Source organism: Cetorhinus maximus, unplaced genomic scaffold, assembly GCF_964194155.1.
Source record: "Cetorhinus maximus unplaced genomic scaffold, sCetMax3.hap1.1 HAP1_SCAFFOLD_330, whole genome shotgun sequence".
Taxonomy (NCBI): domain Eukaryota; kingdom Metazoa; phylum Chordata; class Chondrichthyes; order Lamniformes; family Cetorhinidae; genus Cetorhinus; species Cetorhinus maximus.
Window position 1 is genome coordinate 102,890 of NW_027596279.1, and position 26,280 is coordinate 129,169.

The following is a 26,280-nucleotide window of genomic DNA, read 5'->3' on the forward strand; positions in this document are numbered from 1 at the left end:
TAAAATATTGTCTTTCCCTTTTACCATATTCCAGTGCCGTGCCAGGGTATACAATTCCGTTCGCATAGATTTAAGCAAAAAGAAATTCTAAGATACCGCAAGATTCCCCACACCTTTTAAAGCACTTCTCACACTCTGATCATTTAAAAGGCCTCTTGTCAGTGTGAATGTGGTGTCCCAGGTGGGATGATGTCCTGAAGCTCTTACCACACTGTGAGCAACTGAACAGCCTCTCGCCAGTGTTAATTCAATGTGTTTCAGCAGGTCAGTCCAAAGAGACAAACATTTCTCTTGGTTTGAGTTTGCTGTGTGTAAATCCTCCCCTTCTAACATCCTGTAAAAGGATTTTCCAAACACTCAGTATAAACACGGCTCCGGGAGTTTCTAATCCGGGTTTGGAGTCCTACAGCGGGTGTGTGTGAACCCTCCCAGTCCACCCTCCGGCTCCATTCCTCTCCTGCACTCGGCCCTTTCTCACCCGCTGGACTTTAAATTCCACCGCAACAAAAACAAAAATACCTGGAAAAACTCAGCAGGTCTGACAGCATCTGCTGAGAGGAACACAGTTAACGTCTCGAGTCCATATGACCCTTCAACAGAACTATGTAAAAATAGAAGAGGTGAAATATAAGCTGGTTTAAGGGGAATGGGACAAGTAGAGCTGGATAGAGGGCCAGTGACAGGTGGAGATAACCAAAAGATGTCACAGACAAAAGAACAAAGTGGTGTTGAAGGTGGTGATATTATCTAAGGAATGTGCTAATTAAGGGTAGAAAGCAGGACGAGCAAGGTACAGAGAGCCCTAGTGGGGGTGGGGTGAGGGATTGAAATAGGCTAAAAGGTAGAGATAAAACAATGGATGGAAATACATTTAAAAATAATGGAAATAGGTGGGAAAAGAAAAATCTATATAAATTATTGGGGGAAAAAATCCACCCCCTTCGTCCCGGTCCCCCGCTCACACTGCGCATGCTCCACTTCCAGCATGCTCCGCCCCTCTCACTCCGATTGACTGGAGGACCAGCTGCTCCCGCTCGGTCATCCAACCCCGCCCATGCTTCCTATTGGTCCGGAGCTGCCGCCAATCATTTGGAGTCGGAACATGCGCAGTCCGTGGGGACAGACGGCAAGTGAGCTCGAGCAACCGGTTAAAATGCGGGTTTCACAAAGACCGAGTGCAGATGCAGAACGGCTGAACAGAGATAAGGCTAACGGGTGAATTTGGAAGCTTCATAAACTCACGGTGTCGGCCCCAAACCCTCAATCAGGAGCCACCGGTCCCGGGTTTGCTCGGAGCTGCGTGAAAAATGCACGAGTTATCGGCCGCCGTTTTTATAGGGGCAATGTGGAGATTGGCGCATGCGCGGCCGCTATCTTGATGGGTCGATGTGCTACAGGGCGCATGCGCGGCCGCCATCCTCACGGGGACAATGAGCAACAGCCCGAGGGTGACGTTCATAAAATGTGTGTTCACCAGGAGTTTTAGATCAGCAGCATTAGAATTATAATCCCATAGTCACTCAGCAGTACAGAATTTAAGTATTGCTGAAAAAGGGAGACATATTGCTGATATTTCACGTTGTACTCATCTGGACAGATGCAAAAAAAAAACAAATTTCTCAGTGAACAACAATTTATGCTGCACAAGGAAAGGGTGTTGACTGGTTGGCCAGTCAGCTCTGATTGGTCAAGGCATTGCCACGGAGAATGCACCAAAGAGCTATCATCCTCCATGCTTTTGTTTAATTCAATAAACGGCCCCATCCCTGGACATGTCCCTTCTGTCTGCAGTGGACAGTTCCCTGTGGATGAATATATGTAGCTTCTAGCAAGCACAAGTGAGCCACATTATGAGCCCGACTGACAATCTTTGAAATTTGATGTTCTTGCGTCTGTCCTGATGAGTACAAGAGAAAAGGTTTTGACAGAATGTCTCTTTTTTTAGCAATACTCAAGTGTCTTAAAGGGGCAAAATGTGGTCGACAGAGGGAGTGTGCAGGTCGAGAATTTCAGAGTTTGGGAATGAGGGAACTTAAGGCAAGGTCATTAATGCTGGAGTGATTAAAATGGAGAATGTACAAGATTCCAGAATTCGAGCAGTGCAGATATCTCAGAGGGTTGTGGGACTGGAGGAGATTGCAGAGATAAGGAAGGGCGAGGCCATGGAGGGATTTGAAAACAAGGATGAGAATTTTAAAATCAAGTTGCTGCTTGACCGGGATCCAAGGCAGGTCAGGAAGCAAATGGGTGACAGAGGAACAGGACTTGCTACGAGTGAAGACATGGACAGCAGACTTTTGGATGGCTTCACATTTACGGAGAGTAGAATGTGGGAGACCAGCCAGGAGTGTGTTGGGATAGTCGTTCAAGTCTGGAGGTAACAACAGCAGTGATGAGGGTTTCAGCAGCAAATGCACTGAGACAGGGTGAGGGCGGGTAGTGTTACAGAGGTGGAAACAGGCGATTTTAGTGATGGCACAGATATGAGGTCAGAATCTGATCTCGAGATCAAATGTAACACCGAGTTTATGAACAGACTGGTTTAATCTCAGACTGTTCCCAAGGAAAACGATGGAGTTGGTATCTAGGGAATGGAGATTGGAGCAGGGACTGAAAAGAGTGTCTTCAGTCTTCTCAGTGTTTAATTGGAGTTAATTAGTCATCAGGAAGAGAAGCAGCAACCAGAATAGACCATGAGATTGATCCCAGGTTTAACTTAGTTAGAGAGGGAGAGAAAGAAGGAAGGAAATCCTGGGAGGTTTGGAGAAACCACCTTCACAATCACTCAATAAATCTCCACACAGTAAGTTTTGGACACAAGGTTAACGTCTGCTATTCTGTAAAGTCGGTCAGGGGGTTTCAGATTAATGTTTTGTCATGAGTAATGACTGAAGTGAATGATGAAACATATTGTTATCTTCAGTTGGACAAATTTGTTAAAAAGATACAGGAAGAATTATCCAAAACTCTGTTTGGCTTCAGCACTGGGAGGAGGGAGAGTATGTGGGACAGGGATTTGCAGCTTTGGGAGAAGAAGACAGGAAATAATGTTCCATAGAAATGAGAATTGTCTGCTCTGAATTTCTATCCTTTTCTTACAGTGATCACTTTTGTAAACTCCTTTTACAGGGTATCGGAAGGGGAGGATTTACAGAGGGGGAACTCAGACCAAACATCACATCAAGATCTGACAGAGTCACTCGATTCATCTGTAACTGAGTATTATCGTCTTTGAATGTGGAAGGAGAAATGTTTGTTCTTTCTGTGGGAAAAGATTTCAAACATCAGTGTGACTGGAAAAGCACCGAGACACACACACACCCGAATGAGAGTGTTCCAGTGAACTGACTGTGGAAAGAGCTTTAACCAGTTACACAGCCTGAAATAACATCACACCATTCACAGCAGGGGGAAATTGTACACGTGTTCTATGTGTGGACAAGGATTCAACTGATCATCAAACCTGGAGAGACACAGGGACACTTGAACCATGGAGAAACCGTGGAAATGTAAGGACTGTGGGAAAGGATTCAATTACCCATCCCAGCTGGAAATCCATCGACGCAGTCACACTGGGGAGAGGCCGTTCACCTGCTCCGAGTGTGGGAAGGGATTCATTCAGTCATCCGACCTGCGAACACACCAGCGAATTCACACTGAGGAGAGACCATTCACTTGCTCTGAATGTGGGAAGGAATTCACTCAGTCATCTGAGCTGCTGAGACACCAGTGAGTTCACAGTGGGAAGAAGCCATTCACCTGCTCTGAGTATGGGAAGGGATTCACTTACTCAAGCAACCTGCGAACACAACAGTGAATTCACAATGTGGAGAGACCATTCGTCAGCTCTGAGTGTTGGAAGGGATTCACTCAATGTTCTGACCTGCTGAGAAACCAGCGGGTTCACAGTGGGCAGAGGCCGTTAACCTGCTCTGAGTGTTGGAAGGGATTCACTCAGTCATCTGACCTGCTGAGACACCGGTGGGTTCACAGTGGGGAGAGGCCGTTCACCTGCTCCGAATGTGGGAAGGGATTCGCCCAGTTATCCAGCCTGCTGAGACACCAGCAGCTACACACTGGAGAGAGGCCGTTCACCTGCTCCGAGTGTGGGAAGGGTTTCACTCAGTCATCCCAACTACTGTTACACCAGTGGTTTCACAATGGGGAGAGGCCATTCACCTGCTCTGAGTGTGGGAAGGGTTTCACTCAGTCATCCCACTTGCGAATACACCAGCGAATTCACACTGGAGAGAGACCATAAGAACTTATGGAATAGGAATGGGAGCAAACCATTTGGTCTCTCAAGCTTGCTGTGCCATTCAATAAGATCATGGCTGATCTTCTTGTGTTTGAATTTCCACATTCCCATCTAACCTTGATAACCTTTGATTCCCTTGCCTAACAAGAATCTAGCTACCTGTGTCTTAAAAATATTCAATGATCGCGCCTCCACTGCCTTCTGAGGCAGAGAGTTCCAAAGCCGTACATCCCTCTGAGAGAAAAAAATTCTCCTCGTCTCTGTCCTAAAAGGGCGACCCCCTAATTTTGAAATGGTGCCCCCTAGTTCTGGACTCACCCACAAGAGGAAACATCCTTTCGACGTCCACTTTGTCAAGGCCATTCAGGATCTTGTATACTTCAATCAAATCACTCCTCCCCCTTCTAAACTCCAGTGGAACCAAGCCCAGTCTGTCCAACCTTTCCTCATAAGACAGCCCGATCATTCCAGATATCAATCTAGTGAACATCCTTTGAACCGCCTCCAATGCATTTATATCCTTCCTTAAATAAGGAGACCAAAACTGCACACAGTATTCAAGGTGTGGTCCAGTTTAACTGAAGCATAACATCCTTACTTTTATGTTCAACCCCTCTCGTAGCAAAGGATAGCATTCCATTAGCCTTATTAATTACTTGCTGTACCTGCATACAAACGTTTTGACACTCATTTACTAGAACACCTAGGTCCCTCTGCACCTCAGAATTATGCAGCCATCCTCCATTTAAGCAATACTCTGCTTTTTTGTTCTTCCTGCCAAAGTGACCAACTTCACATTTTCCCACATTTCACTCCATTTGCCAGATGTTTGGACACTCATTCAACCTATCTATATCCATCTGCAACCTCCTCATGTCCTCTTCACAACATACTTTCCTACCTATCTTTGTGCCATCTGCCAATTTATCTACCACGTCTTCACTCCCCTCATCTAAGTCATTGATGTAAATCATAAAAATGTTGATGCCCCAGCACAGATCCCTGTGGGACTCCATTCATCACATCCTGCCAATCAGAAAAAGACCCATTTATACATACTCTCTGCTTTCTGCCAGCCAGCCAATCTCCTATCCATGCTAATAAGTTACCCCCTACACCATGCACTTTTATTTTCTGTAATAATCTTTGATGTGGCACCTTCTCAAATGCCTTCTGGAAATCCAAGTACAGTACATCTACAGGCTCCCCTTTATCCATTGTGCATGTTACTCCTTCAAAAAAACTCCAATCAATTGGTTAAACAGGATTTTCCTTTCACAAAACCATGCTGACTCTTCCCAATTGCCTTGAGCTCTTCTAAGTGCCCAGCTATAACCTCCTTTCTGATTGATTCTGATAACTTCCCCACGACAGACGTCAAGCTAACTGGCCTATAGTTTCCTGTTTTCTGCCTCCCTCCCTTCTTGAATAGAGGGGTTATATTTGCTGCTTTCCAATCTGACAGAACCTTTCCAGAATCGAGCGAATGTTGGAAAATTAACACCAGCGCACCAACTACCGCATTAGCCGCCTCTTTTAAGACCCAAGGATGTAGTTTATTGGGTCCCAGAGATTTGACATCGGCAGCTCCTTCAATTTGCTCAGTACCATTTCCCCAGTGATTTCAATTTCACCAAGTTCCTTTCTCCTGTCACCTTCTGATTTGCAGCTATTACTGGAATGTTTTTTGTATCCTCTATATTGAACACAGAAGCAAAATATTATTCATTTCCTCCACCATTTCCTCATCCACTATTAACTCCCCACTGTCACCTTCTAGAGGACCAACACTCACTTTGCTCACTCTTTTCCTTTTTAAGCACCTGTAGAAACACTTGCTATCCATTTTCACATTTCTAGCAAACTTCCTCTCACACTCTAATTTCTTCCTCCTGATTAACGTTTTAGCCATTTTCGACTGTTCTTTATATTCTGTCCAATCATCTGTCCTGCTGCTCATCTTTGCAGAGTTCTATGCTTTTTCCTTAAGCTTGATGCTTTCCTTAACTTCTTTAGTTAACCACAGGTGGTGGGTCCTCCCCTTTATAATTTTTCTTTATGGTCGGGATGTACTCATTCTGAAAACTTTGAAATATCCTCTTAAATGTCTGCCACTGCTTCTCTATTCATCTCTCCTCTAGCCTAATTTCCCAGTTCACTTCTGGTTGCTCAGCTTTCATCCCCACATAATTGCCCTTATTTAAGTTTAAGATACTAGTCTTTGACCCACTCTTCTCCCTTTCAAACTGGATGTAAAATTGAAGCATATTGTGCTCGCTGCTACCTAGTAGTGCCCTTACTCTGAGATCATTAATTAATCCTGTTACATTACACAATACCAAGTCAAATATAACCTGCTCTCTGATTGGCTCCTGAACATGCTGCTCTAAGAAACTATCTCAAAAGCATTCTAAGAACTCCTCATCCAGGCTATTACTGCCAATCTGATTTTTCCAGTTAATGTGTAGATGCCGTCCCTTTATCACAAGCACATAATATTTTCTCTTGAGTACTTTGCCCTACACTATGGCTGCTGTTAGGGGCCTGTCAACCACTCCCACTAATGACTATTTTTCCCCTACTATTCCTCATCTCCACCCAAACCGATTCTACATCCTGATCTCCTGATCCAAGGTCATCTCTAAATATTGCACCAATGCCCTCTTTGATTAACAATGCAACCCCTCCACTTTTACCGAGCTTCCTATTCTCCTTGAATGTCATGCACCCCACAATATTAAGGACCCAATCTTAGTTGTCCTGCAGCCACGTCTCCATAATTACCATCAGATCATATTTATTTACTTCTGTGTGGGTCATCAATTCATTTACTTTGTTTTGAATGCTATGTGCATTCAGATAGAGAGCCTTCAGTCTTGTCTTTGTGCTACCGTTGTAACATCTAGTCTTGACTGTTGATTTATTCTTAGGTTTTTTCTCTCAGTCCTTTCCTGCCAGTCTCTGACCATCATTTCTCATATTACGATTTTCCTCTCCTATCTTGACTCTACACCTTGAATTGCTACCTCTACCCAAGCTTGATCCCTCACTGCTCTTGTTTAGTTTAAAGCCCTCTCTACTTCCCTAGCTATGCGATTTGTGCGGACACTCATCCCAGCACGGTTCAGGTATAAACCGTCCCAACGGTACAGCCCCCACTGTTCCCAGGAACCCAGTTCTCCCACACCAATCTTTGAGCCACGCATTGGTCTCGCTAATCTTATTTGCCCGATGCCAATTTGCACGTGGCTCAGGTAATAATCCAGAGATTATTACCTTTGAGTTTTAGCTACATAATTTGGTGCCTAGCTCCTTACACTGACTTTACAGAACCTCTTTCCTAGTTCTACCTATGTCATTGGTACGTACATGGACCACGACAACTGGATTCTCCCCCTCCCATTGCAAGTTCCTCTCCAGCCCGGAGCAGATGTCCCGAACCCTGGCACTGGGCAGGCAACACAGCCGTCTGGACTCACTTTTTGCTGCAGAAAACAGTGTCAATGCCCTCACTATACTATCCCTTACTACCACTACATTCCTTTTTGCTCCCCCTGCGTGAATGGCTTCCTGTACCACAGTATCATGGCCAGCCAGCTCATCCATCTTGCACATTTTGCTTTCATCAACACAGGTTGTGAGCACCTCAAACCTGTTTGACACTTGCAAAGTCTGAGACTCCTCCACTACTGCCTGCTCAGTCCCATTACCTGCCTCACTGACAGTCACATCCTCCTGTCCTTCACTGCTGATCAAACAGATGACCCTCTTCTAAGAGGTGTGACTGTCTTCTGGAACAAAGTATCCAGGTATTTCTCCCCATCCCTTATGTTGCAGAGTGTCTGCATTTCAGTTTCCAGATCAATAATCCTGATCCGGAATTCCTCAAGCTGCTTACACTTCCTGCAGACGTGTTTGTCATGGATCGCTTTGGCATCCAAAAGCTCCCACATCTCACAGCTGCAACATAACCCCTGTCCTACCATTCTAACTTATGTTATTTAGTTAATTTACTTTAGTTACTTTCTTCCTATGTATGCTACAATTTACTGTGTTTACTGAATGCTAGTACCACTGACAACTAAAGATTATATGCTTCTTAACTACAAGGGATGTGTATTAGATGTTTATTTAAGTAACTCTATTTTATTGCTTGTTTAAACTCCTTGTTATTTTATTTGAATTTTAAAGTTTTCAAATTTTTGTTTATTATTGTAAAGTTATTTTTATTTATAGATCTATCTGAACTCGCCTGTCCTAAGCTGGTTTCTCACACACTGTCCCTTAGACTGAGCACTTACCGACCAATCAACGTACCAGCTTCCTGTGATATCACAGTTGCCTCTTTCCCCCCCACTCCTGCTGCCTCACAGCAGCTGCAACAGTGAAACAGCCCATTCCTCACTCAAATTCCCCCGTCTGTATTTATAGACGTTCCTCACTCAAATCCCCCATCTGTATTTATAGACATTCCTCACTCAAATCCCCCGTCTGTATTTATAGACGTTCCTCACTCAAATACCCCGTCTGTATTTATAGGCGTTCTTCACTCAAATACCCCATCTGTATTTATAGACGTTCCTCACTCAAATCCCCCGCCTGTGTTTATAGACGTTCCTCACTCGAATCCCCCGTCTGTATTTATAGACGTTCCTCACTCAAATCCCCCATCTGTATTTATAGACGTTCCTCACACAAATCCCCCGTCTGTATTTATAGACGTTCCTCACTCAAATCCCCGGTCTGTATTTATAGACGTTCCTCACTCAAATCCCCGGTCTGTATTTATAGACACTCCTCACTCAAATACCCCGTCTGTATTTATACACATTCCTCACTCAAATCCCCCGTCTGTATTTATAGACGCTCCTCGCTCAAATCCCCCGTCTGTGTTTATAGACGCTCCTCACTCAAATCCCCCGTCTGTATTTATAGACGCTCCTCACTCAAATCCCTGGTCTGTATTTATAGACACTCCTCACTCAAATCCTCACTCTGTATTTATAGACGTTCCTCACTCAAATCCCCCGTCTGTGTTTATAGACGTTCCTCAGTCAAGTCCCCCATCTGTATTTATAGGTGCTCCTCAGCTCCCCACTGTCTCCCACAGGTCCGCTCAGCTCCAACTCCCAGCAAGGTGGAGGGATGGAGCCAGTGACTATGGAGTGGAGTTTGTAGCGGGGACTGAAGACAATGGCTTTCGTCTTCTCAATATTTAAATGGAGGAAATTTCTGTTAATCCAGTTCTCCCAGTATCCTTGGGTGCATCTCATTTGGCTCAGGTGATTTCACAACTTTAAAGTAAAAGCAAAATACTGCGGATGTTGGAATTCTGAAACAAAAGCAGAAAATGCTGGAAAAACTCAGTAGGTCTAACAGCATCTGTGGAGAGAGAACAAAACAGTGAGTCATACGGACTCGAAACATTAATTGTTTTTTTTTCATTCCACAGATGATGTCAGATCTGCTGAGTTTTTCCAGCAGTGACAGAGGAGTGGGCTGGGCTGGATGACCGAATGGGAGCAGCTGCTCCTCCAGCCAATCAGAGTGAATGAGGGGCGGGGCTGATCTCGGTTCTCCCTCATTGGCTGAAACTCTGCATCATTCTGAAAGCTGATTTGTCTCAAACTCCAGGAGAAAACTGGACCTTTCTGTTTGTGACTTTAAACAGATGAAACCCTGTGGGTGTGGAGCAGACATTTCAACATTTGTTACTGAAATGTGGGAATATTGTGGGAAATATGTGGGAAACAATGTACAAATAATTCAAGGGCTGACTTCAAGGAATGACGAGCCAGGCAGGGAAAGTCACCATTAGAACAAGTAGAATCCCTGGTTTCAATAAATGACAGGGCAGAAGGGTTAGGACAGGTTAGGGAGAAGGTTAATCCTGTCATCATTCAGAACATCACATGGAAGCCCAGGCCTGGGAGAGGGGGATCCACCGCAGACATAGGAACAGGGGAACGAAAACAAAAAATGCCGGAAAAACACAGCAGATCTGAAAGCATCTGCGGAGAGAGAGACAGAGACAATGTTTCGAGTCCGTAAAACCCTTTTTCAGATCTAAAAGGAGGTGGAGATGTGGTGAAATATGTACTGATTAAAGGGGATGAATTTGCCCAATCTCTCTTCATAAGACAGTCCCGCCATCCCCGGAACAAGCCTGTGAACTTTCATTGCACTCCCTCTATGGCAATAATATCCTTCTGAGGCAAGGTGACCAAAACTGCACACACTACTCCAGGTGCGGTCTAAACAAGATTCTAAACAATTGAAGCAAGACTTCACTCCTCCTGTACTCAAATCCTCTTGTGGCAAAAGCTCACATTCCACGAGCCTTCCGAATAGCTTGCTGCATCTGCATGTTAGCCTTCAGCGACTTATGGACAAGGACACCCAGGTCCCTTTGTACATCTACATTTTCTCATCTCTTATCATTTAGGAAATACTCTGAACGTTAGTTCCTTCTGCCATTTTTCCACAATATATTCCATCTGCCATGTTCTTGCCCACTCACTAAGTCAAATCCTCCCATAGCTGCTTTACATCTACCTCACAACACATTCCCACCTCGCTTTGTATCATTTGCGAACTTGGAAGGATTACATTTGGTCCCCACATCCATATCGTTAATATATATTGTGATCAACTGGGACCCAAGTACTGATCCTTGTGGTACCCCACTAATAACAGCTTACCAACACGAGAATTACCCGTTTATTCCTACTCTCTGTTTTCTGCCTGTTCACCAATCCTTAATCCATGTCAGTGTATTGCCTCCTATCCCATGTAGGTTTATTTTGCTAATTAATATGTCAGATCCCAGTGACTTATCAACTTTCAATCCCATTCTTACTGATATTAATTTCCTTCAATTCCTTATTCTCCCTACTCCCTTGGATCTCTAAACCTGGGAGATTTCTTGTATCTTCCCCGGTGAACGCAGAATTATCATTTAGCTTCTCTGCCCTTTCTCCATTCCCCGACTCTGGATGCAATGGACCCACATTTGCCTAAAGCAGCTTTTAGAGTCTGTTTTTATCTTTTCTCTAGATTGCATTCATATGCTATTCTCCCTTTCTTTACCAGTTTCCTGGTCTTCTTTTGTTGTGTTCTAAAAGCCTCCTTTCCTCAGGTTTACTACCACTTCTGGCAACTTTATAAGCCTTATCTTTAAATCTTATACCATGCTTAACTTCCTTTGTCAGCCACGGTTGACTGACTTTTTGGGGGTTCTGCACCTTGAAGGAAGGTGTATGTGCTGAAAGCTATGTAATAATTCTTTGAAGACTATCCATTGCCTCTGTACATTTTAATGTATTTTCACATTCTATCTCAGCCAATTTCTCCCACACGCCTTCATAATTTCCTTTATTCAACTTTAACCCCCTTGCTTCAGAGTGAACTACCTCATTTTCAAACATAGTATAAAATACTATAATATTGTGTTCACTCGCCCCTCAAGGTTCTTTTACAACAAGATTATTAATTAGTCCTTTTACATTACATAATGCTAGATCTAAAATAGCCTGTCCTCGAGTCGGCTCCTCAACATACTGCTCCAGAAAACCATTCCCAACATACTCCAGAAATTCATCTTCCACAGCATCAGTGCTCAATTGGTTTACCCGGTGTACATGTAGATTGAAGTCATCCATGATCAATGTATACCCTATCTTCTATCATCTCCTGATTAATACATTACTATTACCATTACTATTTGGTAGGCTATGAATAACTCCAACAAATGTCTGCTGCCTTTTGCTAATTCTTAGCTCCACCCAAACAGATTCCACATTGTTCTTCCAAACTGAGATCCCCATTACTAATGCACTGATCTCATCCCTTATTATCAGCACAACTCCACCTCCTTTTCTTCCTTTACAAAACTTCTAGTATCCATGAATATTTAGTTCCCAGTTTTTGTCACCATGCAGCCATGTTTCCATAATGGCAATAATATCTTACCCCTATAATATCTTACTATTTGTACCTTTTGATCATCGATTTCGAATGCTGTGCGCATTCAGGGAGAGCGCCTTTAATTTTCCCTTTTTAACATAATTCTGCATTCGAAGCAGACTCAATGCTCTGCTTTGTTTCGCCTGCCTTAAAGCCTCACTACTACTTCCTGTTACCCATTTTACTTCCTTCTAATTTTACACTTAAAGTAAGGAGGACTAGTAAGAATAAATTAACAGTAACTTCACTTTGCAACACTTCTCCTAACTTTACCTTACTTTGGTTTTTTATGACTCTATTTCACTTTGACTTGATTTAACGTTAATTCCCTATTGCTGGTGTTCCTTACTGAAATCCAGGCAGCTACTTCTTTATAAATGTTATGCTTTTTTTTTTCTAGTTTTAAGCTATTTAAACATACTCCCTAACAGCAACTTCTCACCAACCAAGTTTTCCTGCGATGTCGCCCTTGGGTTTATTTTCAAACTCAGCCCGCTGCCCGATCAGAGGTGTTCCTCACAGGTCTGGCTGTCTCCTCTCCAAGAAGGTGAGACACGTCGGGAAGGACCAGAAGAGAAAGTTTACCTGTGTCGCAGCCACATAGGATCTCACTTGTGGCTTTGATAAGAACTGTTTTCGAACTGAGGCAGGGCAGAAACCTGATTGGAGGGATTCAAATAGGGAGTTCTCGGAAAAATGGACAGTTTTGGGAGATTACAAAATGTTTAAGGATTTTTGAAAGGAAAGAGAGGCTGGAGATGGGGCAGCAGCATGCAAAGATGGAAGAGTGAAGGGCTTGTTTTTATTTAAGGATATATAATGATGGAAGGTTTAAAGGAGAGCAGAATAGTATCTGAAAAGAGAGAACCATTGACAATGACGGTAAACATGGGGAAGTTGGATGGTCAATAGTTTAGTGGGAATAGGGTCGATGGAGCAGGTGGTGCACACAGAGGGCATGAGAGGAGATGGGAGAGAAACTGGAAAAAGATGTGTTCAGGGCTCAGACATTGGGGGAAATTTAGAGACAGTTTGTCCCGGTGGGTTAGTGGAAGGGAGGGAAGCAGCAGAGGCAGCTGATCGGATTGTCTCAATCTTAGTGACAAAGAAGCTCCATGAGCTCCTCACAATTGTCGTTGGGGCTGAGGATGGAGGAGACAGGGCAGAGGGAGAGCCCTTCAAAAGGAACTAACTTGTGCTAGAGATATCAAAACGACTCAACACACTGATTATCGCAAAGCTGATTTATTCCAATTTTATACAGAATCTGTAACTGGGCTGGAGTTTATTAACCTCAGCAGAAACACACTCTTATGAATATGCTTCAGACAAGAATATCATTGGGAACTAAATCCAACCACAGCAGTTACTTGTGAACTCTCTGGTGTCTCAGTAGATGGAATGACAGAGTGAATCCCTTCCCACACTCTGAGCAGGTAAATGGCCTCTCCCCAGTGTGAACTCTCTGGTGTCTCAGTAGATGGAATGACCGAGTGAATCCCTTCCCACACTTGGAGCAGGTGAACGGTCTCTCCCCAGTATGAACCCGCTGATGAAATGAAAGATGGAATGACCGAGTGAATCCCTTCCCACACTTGGAGCAGGTGAATGTTCTTTCCCCAGTGTGAACTCGCTGGTGTTCCAGGAGGTTGGATGGATCAGCAAATCCCTTTCCACATGTGGAGCAGGTAAACGGTTTCTCTCCAGTATGAACTCTCGGGTGTCTCAGCAGCTTGGATGAATCAGTGAATCCTTTCCCACAATCAGAACAGGTAAATGGTCTTTCCCTAGTATGAACTCTCTGGTGTCTCAGCAGGGTGCATGAATCAGTGAATCCCTTCCCACAATCAGAACAGGTAAATGGTCTCTCCCCAGTATGAACTCGTTGGTGTTTTAGCAGATGGAATGACTGAGTGAATCCCTTCCCACAATCAGAACAGGTAAATGGTCTCTCCCCAGTGTGAACTCGCTGGTGTTTCAGTCGGTTGGATGAATCAGCAAATCCCTTTTTACACACAGTGCAGGTAAATGGTCTCTCCCCAGTGTGAACTCGCTTATGTTTCATTAGGGAGGATGAATCAGCAAATCCCTTTTTACACACAGTGCAGGTAAACGGTCTTTCCCCAGTGTGAACTCACTTATGTTTCATTAGGGAGGATGAATCAGCAAATCCCTTTTTACACACAGAACAGGTAAACAGTCTCTCCCTAGTGTGAACTTGCTGGTGTCTCAGCAGGTGGAATGACTGAGTGAATCCCTTCCCACACTCGGAGCAGGTGAATGGCCTCTCCCTAGCGTGAACTTGCTGGTTTTTCAGTCGGTTGGATGAATCAGAAAATCCCTTTCCACACACTGAACTTGTGAATGGCCTCTCTCCAGTGCTTGTACACTGATGGATTTCCAGCTGGGATGGGTGATTGAATCCCTTCCCATAGTCCCCACATTTCAATGAATTCTCTCCATTTTGACTGTGTTTCAACAGGTCAGATGATCGGCCGAAGCCTCGCCCACGCACAGAACAGGCATGCGCTTTCTCCCCACTGTGAACAGGGCTCTTAACCCCCATATTCAAAATCCGATGGTATTTGGGTTACGATAAATTGGACGACACCGTCAGATCCTGATGTGATGTCGGGTTTGTGATTCTGGACTGCAAACCCTGTGAAAATAGTACAAAACAAACAAAGGTGAGTGAGGGAGAACTCACAAAAACACAAAGGCTGGGTGTGAAATTGAGCTCAACGTGTGGGACTGGCATTAGGAAAAAGTGTCCATGAAATCTGCTGGTTTATCATAAAAACCCAACTGGTTCACTAATGTCCTTCAGGGAAGTGAACCTGCCTGCCAGTCTGGGCCTACACAACTCTACCAGAACATTGACAGAATTTCCCAATCCCTTATCCTCCAACCTCCATAAGGACCAGGGTAGCAGGTGAATGTGAACAACATCACCTCCAAGTCACACTCTGCCCTGACTTGTCTGACATCCATTTCTGGATGGACAGAAACTTCCTCCATTTAAATTTTGGGAAGACTGAAGCCATTGTTTTCATTCCCTGCTACAAACTCCACTCCCCAACCTTCAATGCCTTTCTGACAACTCTGAGGCCGAAAACCAGACTGTTCACAATCTTGGTGTCATATTTCACCCCAAGCTGAGCTTCTGACTACATACCACTAAGGCCGTCCATTTCCACAACAGTCATTTTGCCGAATTTCATTCCTGCCTCAGCTCAGCTGCTGCTGAAACGCATCCATTCCTTTGCTACCTCTAAACTGGAATGTTCCTAGCCTGCCACATAAACAATGGAGTCATTTACAACTCCACTTCCCATGTCTTTACTCGCACTTTGTCTCGTTCATCCAACGCCCCTGTTCTCATTGAGCTACATAGGCTCCTCATTAAGCAGCACCTCAATGTTCAACTTCTCATCCTCATTTTGAATTCCTTCAGTGACTACGCCCCTCACTATCTCGATCATATCGTCCAATCTACTTCCCTCCCAGATATCTGGACTCATTTCATTCAGACCGATTGAGCATCCCTGATTTTAATTGACTCACTGTTGGTGACCGTGTCTTCAGCTACTCAGGCTATAAGCTCGAGAATTCCCTATTTAGGCTTCTCTTTCTCATCCTTTAAGACTCTCCTTAAAACTTACCTCTTTGACCAAGCTGTTGATCATGTGCCTCAATATCTCAACATGTACTTCAATGTTAAATATTCCTGTATAATATACCTGTGAAATACTTTGGAACATTCTATTTTAATCAGTGTGCTACATAAATGCAACTTGTTGTTGTTGATTTGGACATTTATCATCGCTTAGTGAAAATCCTGTAACTCCTTACCAAACAGCATTGTTGGAACACTTTCACCACAGTGACTGCAGCGGTTCAGGAAGAAGGCCCACCAACACCTGACCAACAGACAACTGGGGATTGACAATATCTGCTGCTCTTGTTAGTGACACCAAATACCAAGAATGGAGTTAACAAAAAATCTCGGAAAAAAAGGCACTGTAGAAATACTTGTTACTAAAGCAACACTCTTAAATTGAATGGACGTTTGTCACTCTGTTCTCCCCCAGGATCTACCTCCTTTAACAGCCTCACACTGGAAATTGCTGGGCCTGACTGGGTTGCAAAGTCCTCGGGGTTAACCCCAGCAGCTTCTCCTCCAATTCCACTCCAGCTCAAAACTGACGCAACAAAAAACACCCCCATTCAACACACACCCTAATTCAAACTGGCTCCTAATTGGTCTGTCTGTGTTTCCAGACTCGGCTACATGAAACAATAAAATGAAAGCAAATCTCTGCAAGGCTGGAACTGAAGTTAAGACATAAAATATTTTTAATAACCAGCAGGTCAGGCAGCATGAACAGATTAAGAAACAGAAGTAGGGGCTCAGGTCGCTGACCTGCCTTCAGGCTGCACGATAACTCTGGGCGACGGCCAACGACTAATGGCGGGCAATGTTCCCTCAATGCTATGCGCCCCAGAAACCGCTCTATCTAAAAGTTGTTAATTTCCTAATCGAAGGTCGGTTGCCGCAATCGGCAGGTGGCAACTATGGCGCCGGGAGAGTCAAGGAGGTGAAGAACTGCAGCAAAATACAGGAGGACGATCACCCGCCTTTATTACAGAACAATAAGCCGCGCATCTGCGCTTGCGCACCCACACCAGGGCCGGGACTAACAACTGTCCCGCATCCAGAATCACCGGGACCTGCAGCCTGGAACTGGGAGTGAGAGAAGCGGGAAGAATGAGGAGAAACAACATAATCCAACAGTCACTGCAACCTCCAATCCACCTCCATCCCCGGGATAGTGAGACAGAGTTTAGAAACACTCACCAACACGATTCCAGTGAAACTTCCACGAGGAAAAGAGGGAGCAGTGACTGTGCCTGCTCTGATATAGCCCCAGACCTGTCACTCAAACACCCCAACTCCGCCCAGTTTACATCTCAACCTATCAGCTTGCAGCTTCCTGCACCTTGACCCCGCCCGGCCCAGGTTTGGGACAGTCCAAGGTGAGTCCTTCGTGTTACCAGGACAGTGGGGGAGGGGTGACCTCCTGCCCTGTGCTGTGTCCCAAATGGACTCTTCCTCCCCTCCCCCAGGGCCCTATAAACACTGCATGCAGACGGCTGATGGAACTTGGCGATCCTCACTGACCTGCACAGGTACATTATGCTGCTCCCCACCCCCGATACACTCTGTAAACAAGCTGCTTTTCTTTTTTTTCTGCTGCCCCTTCGCGTAAACATCTTGTTTCATACAAGTTTTGTTTAAGACTTGTTCAATCTTGTTTAATTGCAGGGCTATGGTGCAAAGGCAGGGACGTGGCATTAGGTAAATTGTCCCTTCAGGGGCCTAATACAGACACGATTGGCTGAATGGCCTCCTTTTGCTGCAACCATTCTATAATTCTCTGACTTGTCTCTATCCCACTGCTCCATTCAAAGTGAATCCCACCTTCTGCTTTTGTCCCTGAATCCCTGTTTAACCAAGTAATTATCTCTGCCCTCATTTGTTCCTTATTTCTTTTGAGTCCTAATTTTCCTTTCTTATTTCTCTCATTTTCTTCACATTGCATTCAGACTGTTGTTATCGTGCCATTCACAACCTAATCTAGAAGCAGATTTTGTGTTTTTAATAGTCCCATTACCACTCCCTTTGACCTTGCATTATGAAACCTTTTGTCAGTTAATCTCTTCCGCCCTGCAGCTTTTCATAGACCTTCCCTTCTGTTCCTCTTCCACCTTTCAATTGCTCACAGACCTGAAACGTTAATTCTGTTTCTCTCTCTACAGATTCTTCCAGACCTGCTGAGTGTTTCCAGTTTTTAATCTTTTCATTTCATGTTTTAAGCATTGCAGTAATTTTCGTTTCTCCATTCCAAGCACTCTACCTGACATTATTAATAATTCAATTCAGTTATTCATAAATTAATTTATCTGTGCTTTATGTCTTGAAAACTGATTATTTATTGAGCTATTTATCAGTTATCAGTGTCTTTAAATGTTACAATTTCACAACTCCTCACGTTTTCCCCACACTTCCTGGCACTAATATTAAATCCTTAGTAATCTTAAATGGAAGGGTCAGCCCAGCATTGACAGACCAGTCAGTTTAACCTTTGTGTGGGAAAGCATTTAAAAGCGGCAATTCAGGTCAAAATCAGGTCACTTGTACAATTTGTTCACGACAATCGTGTTGAACTAAATTTCTTGAGTTTTTGATAAGGCAACAGAGAATGTTGATGAGGGTAATACGGTTGATGTGCACATGAACTGCTAAACGGCATTTGATACAGTGCCAAGTAACAGGCTTGTCAGCAGAGTTAAAATCCATGGGGCAGAGGCAGCATTGGCTGTGTGACAGGAAACAACACGCATGGTGAACGGTTGCTTTTTAAAATTGAGGAAAAGTATACAGTGGGATCACAAGGGGTCGGTGGTCAGACCTCTGATTTCTTGATATATATTAATGATCTAGACTTGTGTGTGCAGGGCTGCATTTCAAAATTTGCAAACGACACCAAATTTTCAAGTTGTGTTTACAGTCGGGAGGATGGTGATTAACCTCAAGAGGACATAGACAAGATGTAGGCAGACAGGTGGCAGATAAAATGTAATTCAGAGAGTTGTGAAGTGATTCATTTCGGTAGGAAGAACAAGGAGAGGCAATATAAAATAAAGGATACAAGTGTAAAAAGGTGCAGGAGCAGTTTAATCTGGGGCTTTATGTGCACATTGAAGATGGCAGGGCAGGCTGAGAAAGCAGTGAATAAAGCATGTGGAATCCTGGGCTTTATGAATACGGGAATAAAGTACAAAATCAACCAAGTTAGAATAAACCTGAATAAAACACTGCTTTGGACCCAACTGCAGCATTGTGTCCAATTCTGAGCTTTAGGAAGAATGTGAGAGTGTGGAGGAAAGATTCACGAGAGATCGGAACTTCAATTAGGTGAGGTGAAGTTGGTTTGTTATCCTTGGAAGGGGAACCGTTTTCTTGCATCTTTTCTGGACCCTCTGTCTTCACTTCCTTCCGAAATTGTAACCATTCAGTGGCGGTGGTGTTAAAAACTTTCTTTCATGGAATGTGTGCAGGGACAGCATTTGTTGCCCGTGAAGCAAGTGCTTGCCACACCATTTCAGAGGGCTATTAAGAGTAACCACATTTCGGTGTGGCTCTGGAGTCACATGTAAGACCAGGTAAGGACGGCAGATTTCCTTCCCAAAAGGACATTAGTGAACCAGATCGGTTTTTATGACAATCGACAATGGCTGAATTGTCGCCCTTATTGAGACTCGCTTTCAATTCCAGATTTAATAATTGATTTTAAATTCCACCAGCTGCTGTGGTGGGATTTGAACCCCTGTCCCCAGAGCATCAAGCTGGTTTTCTGGATTATTAGTCCAGTAACATTCCCACTGTGGCACCGTCTCCCCCAATATATATTTTTATTTATTTTTAGCCAACAGTTGAGTATTTGTCAGTATTTTGTTCCATGTGGTTTCTATTCTGAGTTTCAGACAGTTACTGTGCCAAGTGGACGAGGTGTTTAAAGTTCATTCATTTGCCCCTTTTCCATCTCCATGTCCGGGAAAGACACAGAGAATAATGTCCCCTCATTAAGTATCTATTCACGATACTGAGATGGACAATTCCCACTCCCCATCTTTCTGGTGGATAATGGATGCTCTGTTACATTTAGGTTTCTCTATAATTTGATCGCTAATTTTATTGAGTTTTTATATATTTATTGTCCCCGAGACCCAGACCCAGGGTAACGGCCGCCATCCTGTTTCAGCAGGGAGCAGGGCGCATGTGCGGCCTTCTTGTGGATGTAACAGTGAGTGAGTCCATGGGACATATTCAGGGTGAGAGGTGCTGATCCTCAACCTCTGGCGATACTTCAGCCCCACAATCCTAATCTCTGGCTCCCCAGTGTAAAGGGCAGGGGGCGGGGTGGTGGGTTTGTTAAATCAGAGAATCTTCTCCTGTAACTGTTCATGGGCCTGTTTAACACAGGGATTTCTAGATCCAGGATGGGTCTGGTCACACTGGCTGCCGACCTCTCTTCCATGGTCTTGTCCGTGCCCGCGGGTCCCTGGTGAGGGAACATGCAATATCCACCGGTACGCTTGATACCTCCCACAACCGGTGGGCACCTCAGGGTACAGAGTGTCTCAAAGACACTAGAAACAACATTCTGGTTTATTTAGGAAGGCTCCCTTTGCTTTTGCTGGGACTTTGTTGCTGATTTGAATTTCTTTCAGTTTGATTGGACCACATGTTTGGGTGAAGAATGTACCAAAGAAACTCGAATTTTCTGCTTTGAATTTCTATCCTGTACATACAGTGAATATTTTTGTAAACTCCTTTTACAGGGTACAAGAGGGAGATGATTTGCAGATAGGAAACTCAAACCAAACATCACATCAAGATCTGACAGAGTCACTCGATTCAGCAGGAAACATAGAAAATAGGAGCAGGAGCAGGCCATTCGGCCCTTCGAGCCTGCTCCACCATTCATTATGATCATGGCTGATCATCCAACTCAATAACCTGCTCCCGCTTTCTCCCCATATCCTTTGGTTCCTTTCGCTCCAAGAGCTATTTGTAACTCCTTCTTGAAAACATTCAAGGTTTTGGCCTCAACTATTTTCTGTGGTAACGAATTCCACAGGCTCACCACTCTCTGGGTGAAGAAATTTCTCCTCATCTCAGACCTAAAAGGTCTACTCCATATCCTCAGACTGTGACCCCTGGTTCTGGACTCCCCCACCATCGGGAACATCCTTCCTGCTTCTCCCCTGCCAAGACCTGTGAGAATTTTATAGGTTTCTATGAGATCCCGCCTCATTCTCCTGAAGTCCAGCGACTATAATCCTAATCAACTCCATCTCTCCTCATATGTCAGTCCTGCCTTCCCAGGAATCAATCTGGCAAACCTTCACTACACTTTCTCTATAGCAAGAACATGCTACCTCAGATAAGGAGACTAAAACTGCACACAATATTCCAGGTGTGGTCTCACCAAGGCCCCGTATAATTGCAGCAAGACATCCCTGCTCCTGTGCTTGAATACTTTCGCTATTAAGGCCAACATACCTTTTGGCTTCTTTACCGCCTGCTGCACCTGTATGCTTACCTTCAGCAACTGGTGTATGAGGACACCCACGTCTCGTTGCACATTCCCCTCTCTCAATTTATAGCCATTCAGATAATAATATTCCTTCCTGTTTTTGCTACCAAAGTGGATAACCTCACATTTATCCACATTATACTGCATTTGCCATGCATTTGCCCACTCATTCAGCTTGTCCAAGTCACACTGAAGCACCTCTGCATTCTCCTCACAGCTCACCCTCCCACCTAGCTTTTTGTCATCTGCAAATTTGGAGATATTACATTTAATTCCCTCATCTAAATCATTGATATATATTGTGAATAACTGGGGTCCCAGTACCTATACCTGCGGTACCCCACTAGTCACTGCCTGCCATTCAGAAAAAGACCCATTTATTCCTACTCTTTGTTTCCTGTCTGCCAACCAGTTTTCTATACCTCTCAATACACTACCTCCAATCCTATGCGCTCTAATTTTACACGCTGATCTCTTATGTGGCACTTTTTCGAAAGCCTTCTGAAATTCCAAATAAACCACATCCACTGGCTCCCCCTCATCAACTCCAGTAGTTTCATTCTCGAAACATTCCAGTAGATTTGTCAAGCATGATTTCCCTTTCATAAATCCACGCTGACTCTGTCCCATTCTGCCACTTTATTTTTCCAAGTGCTCAGCTATTAAATCTTTTATAATGGACTCTAGAATTTTCCACACTACTGACGTCAAGCTGACTGGTCTATAATTCCCGACGTTGGACCTGAATATCATTGATCTTTGACTGTGGAAGGAGAAATATTTGTCTTTTCTGTCTGTGGGAAAAGATTTCAAATATCAGTGTGACTGGAAATGCACCGAGACACAGACACGCCCGAGTGAGAGTCCTCCAGTGAACTGACTGTGGAAAGAGCTTTAACCTGTTACACTATCTGAAAAAAACATCTCACCATTCACAGCGTGGAGAAACTGTGCAAGTGTTCTGTGTGTGGACAAGGATTCAACTGATCGTCCAACATGGAGAGACATGGGGACACTTACACCATGGAGAAACCGTGGAAATGTGGGGACTTTGGGAAGGGATTCAGATCCCCATCTGAGTTGGAAACTCATCAGCGCACTCACACTGGGGAGAGGCCTTTCATCTGCTCCGAGTGTGGGAAGGGGTTCACTCTACTAACCCACCTCACTTCACATCAACTTGTTCACTCAGACATGAGACCTTTTAAATGTTGCGACTATGAGAAGAGCTTTAAAAGCAAAAGGAATCTGCTGATACACCAGCGAATTCACACTGGGAAGAGGCCATTAACCTTCTCCGACTGTGGGAAGGGATTCACTCAGATAAGTACCCTCACTTCACATCAACTTGTTCACTCTGACAAGATATCTTTTAAATGTTCTGACTGTGAAACGTGCTTCAAAAGCAGAAAGATTCTGCTGACACACCAGCAAGTTCACACTGGGCAGAAACCATTCAACTGCTCCAAACGTGGGAAGAGGTTCACTCAACTAACCCAGCTCACTTCACATCAACGTGTTCACTCTGAAAAGAGACCTTTTAAATGTGCCGACTGTGTGAAAAGCTATAAAAGCAAAATGGGTCTGCTGACACACCAGTGGGTTCACACTGGAGAGAGGCCTTTCACTTGCTCCATGTGTGGGAAGGGATTCATTCATCCATCTCTCCGGCTGACACACCAGTGGGTTCACACTGGAGAGAGGCCTTTCACTTGCTCCATGTGTGGGAAGGGATTCATTCATCCATCTCTCCGGCTGACACACCAGCGAGTTCACACTGGAGAAAGGCCATTCACCTGCTCCGTGTGTGGGAAGGGATTCAGTCATTCATCCACCCTGCAGACAGACCAATGTATTCACAAGTGACTCCCAGGGTTGGATTCTGCTGTTATTGTTGCTGCAAATCACATCCAGGACTGAACCATGCTCTTTCCGACAGTTGGGGTTTGTTTCTGCTGATGTTAATAATCCCTGTCACTGGGCTGGAGTTTAATATTCTGGATAAAGGTTAAATCAATCAGCTTTGTGTCAAACATTGTCGACATATTAATCGAGGCATTGAATGCAAGAGCAGGGACGTTATGATGGAACAGTATAAAGCATTAGTTAGGCCACATTTGATGTACTCTGTGCAGTGCTGTTTCCCACACTATAGGAAGGATGTGATTGCAATGGAGAGAGTGCAGAGGAGATTCACTCAGGATGTTGCCTGGGCTGGAGAGTTTCAGCTATGAAGAGAGATTAGATTGGTTGGGGTTGTTTTCCTTGGAGCAGAGAAGGCAGAGGGGGTACCTGATAGAGGTGTACAAAATTATGAGGGGCATAGATAGGGTGGATAGGAAGACATTTTTCTCTTTAGTGGTGTGGTCAATACTCAGGGGGGCATAGATTTAAGTTAAGGGGCAGAAGGTTTAGAGGGGATTTGAGGATTTTCTTTTCACCCAGAGGGTGGGGTCTATCTGGAACCTGCCGGTGAAGCCTACATCCCATGAATGAATTTTAAAAGACAGACAACGCTTTCATCCCAGAAATCAACTGAGTGAACCTTCCCTGAAATGCTTCTAATACAACTCTATCCATCCTCAAGATTACCCATAACTATGTTATCATAAGGTGCGAATGTTATGAGCTGGAACTTGGTCTTTTTTATTTTTCAATCCATTTGCTAACAGAATCTGCCCCTCCCTTCCCCAGATTCAGACAATGATTAACTGAGATTCAGTCTCTAATGGCGGCCTTAAAAGTGGATAAATCCCCAGGCCCAGGTGAAATGTGGGACTCAGTGCCTGAGGGAATGGTAGAGGCAGGAACCCTCACAACAGTTAAGAAGTATTTAGATGAACACTTGAAACACCACAGTTTACAGGGTTACGGGCCAAGTGGTGGAAAATGGATGAGAGTAGATGGGCTTTGATGATGACCACTGCAGGAATTCACCAAGGCTCCTTCGACAGCACCATCCAAACCCATGATCACTACCATCTAGAAGGATCAGGGCAGCAGATAGATGGGAACACAACCACCTGGAAATTCCCCTCCAAGTCACTCATCATCCTGAAATGGAAATATATTGCCATTCCTTCACTGTCGTTGGTTCAAAATCCTGGAAGTCCCTTCCTAACAGCATTGTGGGTGTAGCTACACCACATGGACTGCAGTGGTTCAAGAAGGCAGCTCACCACCACTTTCTCAAGCGCAACTAGGGATGGGAACAAATGCTGGCCCAGCCAGCGAAGCCCATATCCCATGAATGAATAAAAAATAAACAGAACATGAGTGATTATTGTGGCCAGTAGAATGAAACAACGCTTTAAATTATCAAGACATTAACACATATTCCACTGAAAAATTGTCTCTCAAACATTCAGGAAAAAATTAAACACATTGAACATATCAAAGTGAGTCAAATTAATTTGAAGAAGGAAATAGAATCTGGATTTAGAAAATATCCACGAAATGGTTGCAGATGAACAGAGCTGGAGAATCTATAAAATCTGTGCATGAACTTTTCTTTGAACCAGATGTAATTACAACATGTCTATAATTTAGAATTGTGTGAGATGATCGGCAGATGGCGAGGATGAATCTAAGTCGATAGTTATCACATTTTAGTGGGAAAGTTTTGACATTTATTCTTGGTGGCAGCTCAAGTGTTTGTGTTGCTGATTCTGATCATTCTAGAAGCTTTAGCATGTTATCTACAGTTTGTCATCAAGAAATTAGGAAAACAAGCTCGGAGCTTAGAAATAGTGAGGTTAGTCAGGAATCAGTTGTGAGAAATCAATAAGGATATTCCCTTCTCAAGATGGGGAGATCTGTGCGAAATCACTGTCTAATAACCTTATAAAATCTTCAGAAATTGATTGAACATTACAGAAATAGCTCTCTCTCTCTCTCTCTCTCCCTTGTTTAGGAAGAAAGATTCCTGGCTTGATAAACATCGGACAATGTATCCCTATGATAACTCATCGGGATGGCCTCAGTAGTTACGGGATGGAATTTGTAGTAGTGATTGAAGACAATGACTTTTGTCTTCAATTTTTAATCGGAGTAATTTTATGCTCATCCAGTATTGGGTGTGGGATAAGCAGTTGGATAATTTAGTAACAGTGGAGGAATGGAGAGGGATGGTGGTGAGGTAGAGCTGGGTGTTGTCAGTGTACATGTGAAAACTAACACGGTGCTTTTGGATGATGTCACCTAGTGGCAGCATGGAGATGAGAAATAGGAGGGGCCTAAGATAGATCCCGTTTTTAGGATGGGTCAGGACGGTGGGTTTAAAGGTGAAAGGGACAGTACCAGTAGAGAGAGAGACAAAACTGTGAATATCAGCTAACATGGGGAAGTTGGGTGATCAGTAGTTCAGTGAGAGTGGGGTCAGTACAGCAGAAAGTGGGTCTTATGGACAAGATGAGCACTGAGAGGGCATGAGGGGAGGTGGGAGAGAAACTGGAGAAAGATGTAGGTTCAGGGCTCAGACAAGGGGGAATTTTAGAGACAGTTTGTCCCGGTGGGCGAGTGGAAGGGAGGGAAGCAGCAGAGGCAGCTGATCAATTTGTCTCAATCTTAGTGACAAAGAAGTTCCATGGGCAGAATTTTGCCCTTGGCGTGCGGGCTCGGTGGGGGCGAGTGGGGCAGTCGGGAAGCTGACCACTGCCTGCAATCAGGCCCGGAAGGCAATTTCATGCTGGGGGCCAATTAAGGCCTGCGCTGCGTGAAACGTGAGCAGCAGTGTTCAGCGCTGCCTGTGCGGGCGGGGGGAGGAGTGCAAGCTGGGCGAGTGTGACCTTTGTGCATGCATGCGAGAGTGAGCTACATAATCTCCCTGAGGCAGAGAGGTGTCTCAGGGAGATGGAATGATTTGAAAAAATATATACATGAAGATTTTATACA

At 44.3% G+C, this 26,280-nt stretch overlaps 1 pseudogene; it reads left to right on the top strand.

The window, feature by feature from the left end:
* Nucleotides 1-1,423: 1,423 nt before the first annotated feature.
* LOC144673306 (uncharacterized) lies at nt 1,424-24,936 on the top strand (annotated as a pseudogene).
* Nucleotides 24,937-26,280: the final 1,344 nt, after the last annotated feature.